Raw genomic sequence first — 6166 nt, 5'->3', positions numbered from 1 at the left:
TTAAAAACTAGTACAATCTTCCTTTCAGAGATGAGAAATTGAGGTAACATCTGCCCAAGGTTATACAACCATCTAACAGTAAAGCCAGGATTTGAATGCCAAGCAGGCTAGCTCTAGAGCCTGTGTTCTTAATCACTACATCATTCTATCAATATAAGTAATTAAGACCTTGTTAAAGTAGTATGCTGTTAAGTTTCAGGCAATAAACAAGCTTTACTTAGAATAAACCAGATATTTTAACCATCTGATCATGTCACTGAGAATAAATAAATGAAATAATACCTAAAAACTTCCTAGCTTTTTTCCTGCCTAAAAGGCAGTCCCTATTAAAAGTATATTCATAAAAATCCGAGAAACTTCCAAAAATAGACACCAGAAGGCACACTAAAAACTACTCGATTAAACTGTAAGATTTTATCTATTTTCTCTTGAAAGTAGTTTAACTTAGTTTTTCTCAACTTAAACTGGAAGATACAGATACCTAGAAGTAGAATAAAATGTCACAGAAATCCTACATAAAGCTAATGTCAATTTTTGGGAGGATAAAGAATTCTTTCTTGGTATTTAGATTTTCCTTTTAAGGAAGTGTTTTGGAGCAATCAAAAAACTTTTCTGTTGAATTTCATTTTTTTTTAATGTTTATTTATTTTTGAGAGAGTGTGAGCGGGAGAGGGCCAGAGAGAGGGGGACAGAGGATCTGAAGTGGGCTCTGCACTGACAGACTGTCAGCAGGGAGCCCAATGTAGGGCTCGAACTCACAAACCTCGAGATCATGACCTGAGCCAAAGTCAGTTGCTCAATAGAGTCACACAGGTGCCCCTGTTGAACTTCATTTTAATTGCGTGTACTGACTGCTTCACAGATCCCCACCCTACTTAGAAGGCTTGTTCAAGAACACTACTATCCAAATGATTTATGCTCATAAAAAGTTAACTTAATACAGTTCAGTAAAACACACTTTAGAAATAAAATATAGATTCACTTTATTATAGGTCATTATTAATTTATTATATACTTATGGAACATTTTTTTCAACAAAAGCACAAAAGTTTGGTTTATCCTGGATATTAATACAAATTCAGTATCAGTCTACTTAAATTCTAATTCAAGAGGGACACATTATTTTAAAAATTGATAACTTAAGTGTCCATGTGAAAAGATCAGTAAATTATTACACAAACCTAGAGGAGAGTACTCCACAGCCATTAAAAATAATCACATTGTAGAAAACTACCAACATAAAAATAAAAATGTCCAGGATTCATTGTTAAGTGAATAGAATAATTTGCACTACAGGGGCTCTTGGGTGGCTCAGTTGGTAAAGCGTCAGACCAGGCTCAGATTGTGATCTCACTGTCCCCAGTGTCAGTCTCCATGCACAGCAAGGAGCCTGCTTAGGATGGATTTCCACCCCACCTCCCGCCACCCCACCTCCTTCCCGGCAGGCTTTCCCTCAAAATAAAGAAATAAATAAATAAACATGGGGAGGGGGGAGAATATGCACTACAGTAGATGCATTTTGAGCCCATTTTGTAAACATCAAGTGTCTTCAAGTACACATATATTTATATAATGGCTAAAAAAATGAAGCAAGAAACTATTCCAGAAGGTTAACAATGGCACCTCTTTGTAGTGGGATTTCCATTGATATTTTAAAAATTTAGTTCATGCTTTTTCCTGTTTCCCAAATTTTCTATGTTAGGGATGTGCTATTTTCATAACTGGGGGGAAGAGATTTAAAAAGAGACAAAGGCAACTATGTACATTTAAGCCATGATTTAATACAAATAATAAACTCTATATTAGGCATATGGTTTAACCCTTACTAATAAAACCCCCATCTGTGGTTGGTTTTGTTTGTTTTCAAATACAAAACCTCTTAAGGTGAACCAACCTGTGTTTTCATTTTCCACTATTCTGAATGAAAATTAAAAACTTAAGTACCTGACTAAATATGAACTCTTTGAAAAATATGGGAATTCCTGTTTTACTATTTGACCATATAAATGTAAAAATTAAAATATTTCTGAAAAACAAAGTAAGCCACATCCTAAGCGGTATACTGTAGGTCAAAAACAATTCATAAATATTTAATTTTTACAAAGTGATTTCTTTATGGAGACTTCTAAGACTTAAAATAATAAGCAGAATTACATCTTTGTAAAATACACACCAAAAATACATTAACAACTCAAGAGCTGACACTATACTTATGAGGATGAATTTAGGTAATTTAACATTTGTATAACTAATAACATGGAGAAAAACTGGAAACTCCTATCCATCTAATTCACAGAAGTTGTTAACAGAGCTATAAAAATGACTAACAAATGGCTGTAAAAGCAACCTATAAATATAAATGTCATTATAATAATTACAGTCAACTTGTAAGAAATTGCTCTGACACTTTATTCTATAAGTAATTCATACAATTACATCTAGAATTTTAGACTTGGTAAAAGAGAAAATGCAATCTTTACTAGGGCAAGGCCTATAAGAAACTACACATAAAAAAACTTACTTTATGCCTCTGCAAAGAACTGGAAGGAAACAGACACAAACAACAAAAGGTAATACTGCTATAATGTGGAACTTTGATTTTTCACAAGGTTGTTTTTTGCTTTCACAGTTTAAAATATTTGCAGCAAATATTTAACTGACATAGCAGGAGTAAAACTGTGGGAGAGAAGGTATATTAAATATGTGCTTTCAGGAAAGGAAATAAGGTAAGAAACAATTTACTTTTATTACTAACATCTCCCGACATATTAGATGGTAGATAATAGTTAACTGACAGAACTAAATCTCCTAATATTTCTAACAATCCTGAAATCTCAAAGAGGCTATAATTATCAAATTAAACATCAAATGGCTCTTTCCTGTGGACTAGTGTAAAAACAAAAAAGCAACTATCAATTAGTCTTACAAACGTCTGCTGCAACAATGCAACTTAACTCCTTACTTGCTTACTCTTTAAAAGCTTAAGATTTGAGCTTTCTCAGTCTATCCTTCCTATCCTTTCTTAATTATTTAAAAGGATGAGATATAAACTCTCCCTCTAAATCCCACGCCTGCAAAAACAAAAGGCTGGAAACAGTCTCACCCTTTTAAACCTCATGTATATTTTTCTTCTGGAATCGATCATTTCTATCTTATGTCATAATCCTTATGTACATGCTCTTTTAACTATACTAGACATCAGACCCACAGGGGGCAGGGTCAATCTATTTCAGGGTACTGAAATCTATGTATCTCACATAGCTTAGTAAACACTAAATAGTAAAGATTTAGTCTTGATTCATACTCTGAACTTTCTGCACACTCTATCACCTGAAAAGAATTATTAGAAAGGTAGTGTTCTCTTGCAGAAGGAAATAGGAGGTGGGTGGAGGTATGCATACTCCTTGTCTGCTGTCAGGTAAGTACAAACCAGACTAAAAGGCCTCTTCTCCTTTCCCTCTCAAAGATTAGATTCCAGCCAAGTCAATCAGTGTCCCTTAGTTAAGGACAGAGTTTACCTATCTTCACTTCAAAGGACCTGGAAAGGTTCATGTAACCTAGGGAGTTTCTTGTCTGCAAGAACAGAAGAATAAAATCAAAGTTTAACCTGTGAGCTACTGACCAGGTAAAAACCCAAAGAAAACCCTAAAATGTAGACTCTAAAGAGTCCTATAAAACCCAGGAAACCCAACTCTTTCAGATAAATACAATCTACACCAGATAAAGCTCACATCAGCAGGACCTTACTGCAAACTGTAAATGCACCCCAAGCTGACTGACCCCTCACAAATGAAAAGAGGAGTATGTTCTAAGAGATATATACCACGTTAGTTAAACTTTCTGACATACTCCAAGTCATATCCTTGTCCTGTGGGTAGTACAGAACCCAATGTAGAGAGCTAAGATTTTCAATATTAAAAAGTCTAGGTTTATAAATGCACAGAAAAAGATAGAGAAGGTTATACAACAGTGTTAATAGCAATTATCTCTGGGGAGGGACGTGAAATAAAACCGTTAAGTGTGCAAAGGAAGTTTTCACTTATATACATATTGTATTGTTTTCATGAGCATCAATTTACTTCCATAATTTTAAAAACAAAATTAAGTAAAACTTGGAAATGTGATTCTATTTTTTTCAAAAAGGATTAACAGACCTACATGGAATTCAAAAGAAAAATAAATGCCATTTTGCAGAAGTCTGGCTACTAGATACCTACAAATCAAACAGAAATAATACAATTATCTTAACCTACAAAATAAAAAGGAATACTGGTTACATAACAAAAATGCCGACAGTAACTGTCACCCACTACTCAACATTCACTACTTTGATTATACACTATTAGCCACCAGAGGGAGTTTCAGTACCCTCCCCTCAAAAATTACATCCACTCTAACAAAGCCCTTTTGCAATTGTAACTTAGTTAAAAAGGTTAGGTTGGCAGTTAAAAAAAAAAATCTTAATTTTTATAGCAATCCATAAATCATAAAAAGTTTTTACTTTATTGCACTAATAGAATGCTGCCCCTCAAATATATTTTAATTTTTCGTAAGAACTATATAAACAAATTTCAGAAATCGAGGTTCATGTCTGCTTTCCTTAAGAGAAAAAAGTTTCCCAGTCTGAAAAGCAAACTACCTGGAAAATCAAGTCTATTTTCATTGTAATAAGGTGTTCATATTCTCCAATTATCACAACTTTGGAGTTTTAAAAAAAGTGAAATTTTATACAACTATAATTCCCGAAAAAACAGGGAGACACAAAGCTGTACTCTGAAAACAGCATAATCCAGCCATAATGCCCAATGTAAATACCATTATATATTTTAGCGAAGCAAAATACAACTAAATATCTTTAGTCTGTGACTTTAGCATCTTAAAAATTAAAGTAGAAAGAGCCAAACTTATCCTAAATTTTCTTTCAATGTTAGTTCATTTTTCTAAGAAATATAAAGGGAAATCATACTGAAAATGGTCAAAACCACAACAAGCAATAGAACAGAGACAGGCAGACAGACAAAACCCACATAGCAAATTATTCTGAGAAGAGGATTTTGGTTTAATCTAGTTTATGAATCTGTAACACAGCCACCAAGAGTTTTAAATACAAAGACACAGTGTGCCTCTCATTTCCCACCTCCCTTCTTCAGGTTACCGGCCCCCGCCCCCCTTATTTCTTCTCCAGTATCTTCCCAGTTTCTTTATAATGGAAGAGCAAACATAAGTATATATTCTTATTCCTTCCCCACACCTTAACACATAAAGTAGCACATTATTCACACTGTCCTACACCTTTTTGTGGGGGGTGGGGAGGGACTTTTTTCCCACTCTATAACATCTTCTGGAGATCTTTCCATGCCAGGGCACAAAAAGCTTCCTCATTCTTTCTCTCATAACTGATCATGACTAGTTCTACCACAACTTTCATCTGTCTTCTTCTGGCTAACCTTTAATGACATTCTGTTCATTCAAGTACATAATACCTGAGTTAGTTTCCTTCCCCCAACAAAATTTTAAAACAAACCAGATTTGAGGTTCCCAAGGGATAGCTTTCAAGAAGCCAATTCGTTAGCTAAATTATATCCTTTTAAAACGTTTGTTTTTGAAGCAGGTGAAGGAACAAACACTCCACAATTCTTTATCCCTAAAAATAAAGCTACAAATTAGAATGCAATCTTCCAAGTGAAATTACCTTTTTTTTGATCTGGGGGACCAGCATAATAGTCATATCAACAATGACTGTAAAACTTTCTTCTTGTGCTTTTCTTTCACTGTAAAAAAAAAAAAAAAAATCAATGTTTTCAAGGCTAATAAGCCTTGAAGTCCTTTAGCCCGGTATCCTAATAGCAAGAAACAACCACTGATTCGATCTTTCATCCGACAGGTCAGAGACCGAGCCATTTATCTTACTGGATCCTGCTCACTATTACCATCAACAGGACGACTTCTACACCAGCGAAAACACTCTGAAGAATGTAAGCTCTGCAGCGCTACGTGTTGGAAATTACACACCGGGGGCCAGAGCGCAGGACCAGCTACACACAGACTACAGCTTCAGGGGCGGAAAGGGATCTAGAACAGCCAGCTGCGGTGGTGACAAGGCGCAGGGAGGCGCGGGGAGGCGCGGGTCGCCAGAAAGAAGACCTGGCGCAGCGCCTCGAGCGCC

General features: G+C 35.2%; 1 protein-coding gene across 4 annotated transcripts in view; it reads right to left on the bottom strand.

The window, feature by feature from the left end:
* The window catches only part of CLOCK (clock circadian regulator), a 132429-nt gene that overhangs the window by 125182 nt on the left and 1081 nt on the right, over positions 1 to 6166 (bottom strand). For all 4 annotated transcript variants that reach the window (XM_043572608.1, XM_043572611.1, XM_043572610.1 and 1 more), the window contains exon 2: positions 5693 to 5771. The gene's annotated coding sequence lies outside the window, so the exon portion shown is untranslated. The remainder of the gene's footprint in view (positions 1 to 5692; positions 5772 to 6166) is intronic.

The sequence above is a fragment of the Prionailurus bengalensis genome, chromosome B1 (genome assembly GCF_016509475.1).
Source record: "Prionailurus bengalensis isolate Pbe53 chromosome B1, Fcat_Pben_1.1_paternal_pri, whole genome shotgun sequence".
Lineage (NCBI taxonomy): Eukaryota > Metazoa > Chordata > Mammalia > Carnivora > Felidae > Prionailurus > Prionailurus bengalensis.
This window is presented reverse-complemented; position numbering and strand designations above follow the sequence as displayed.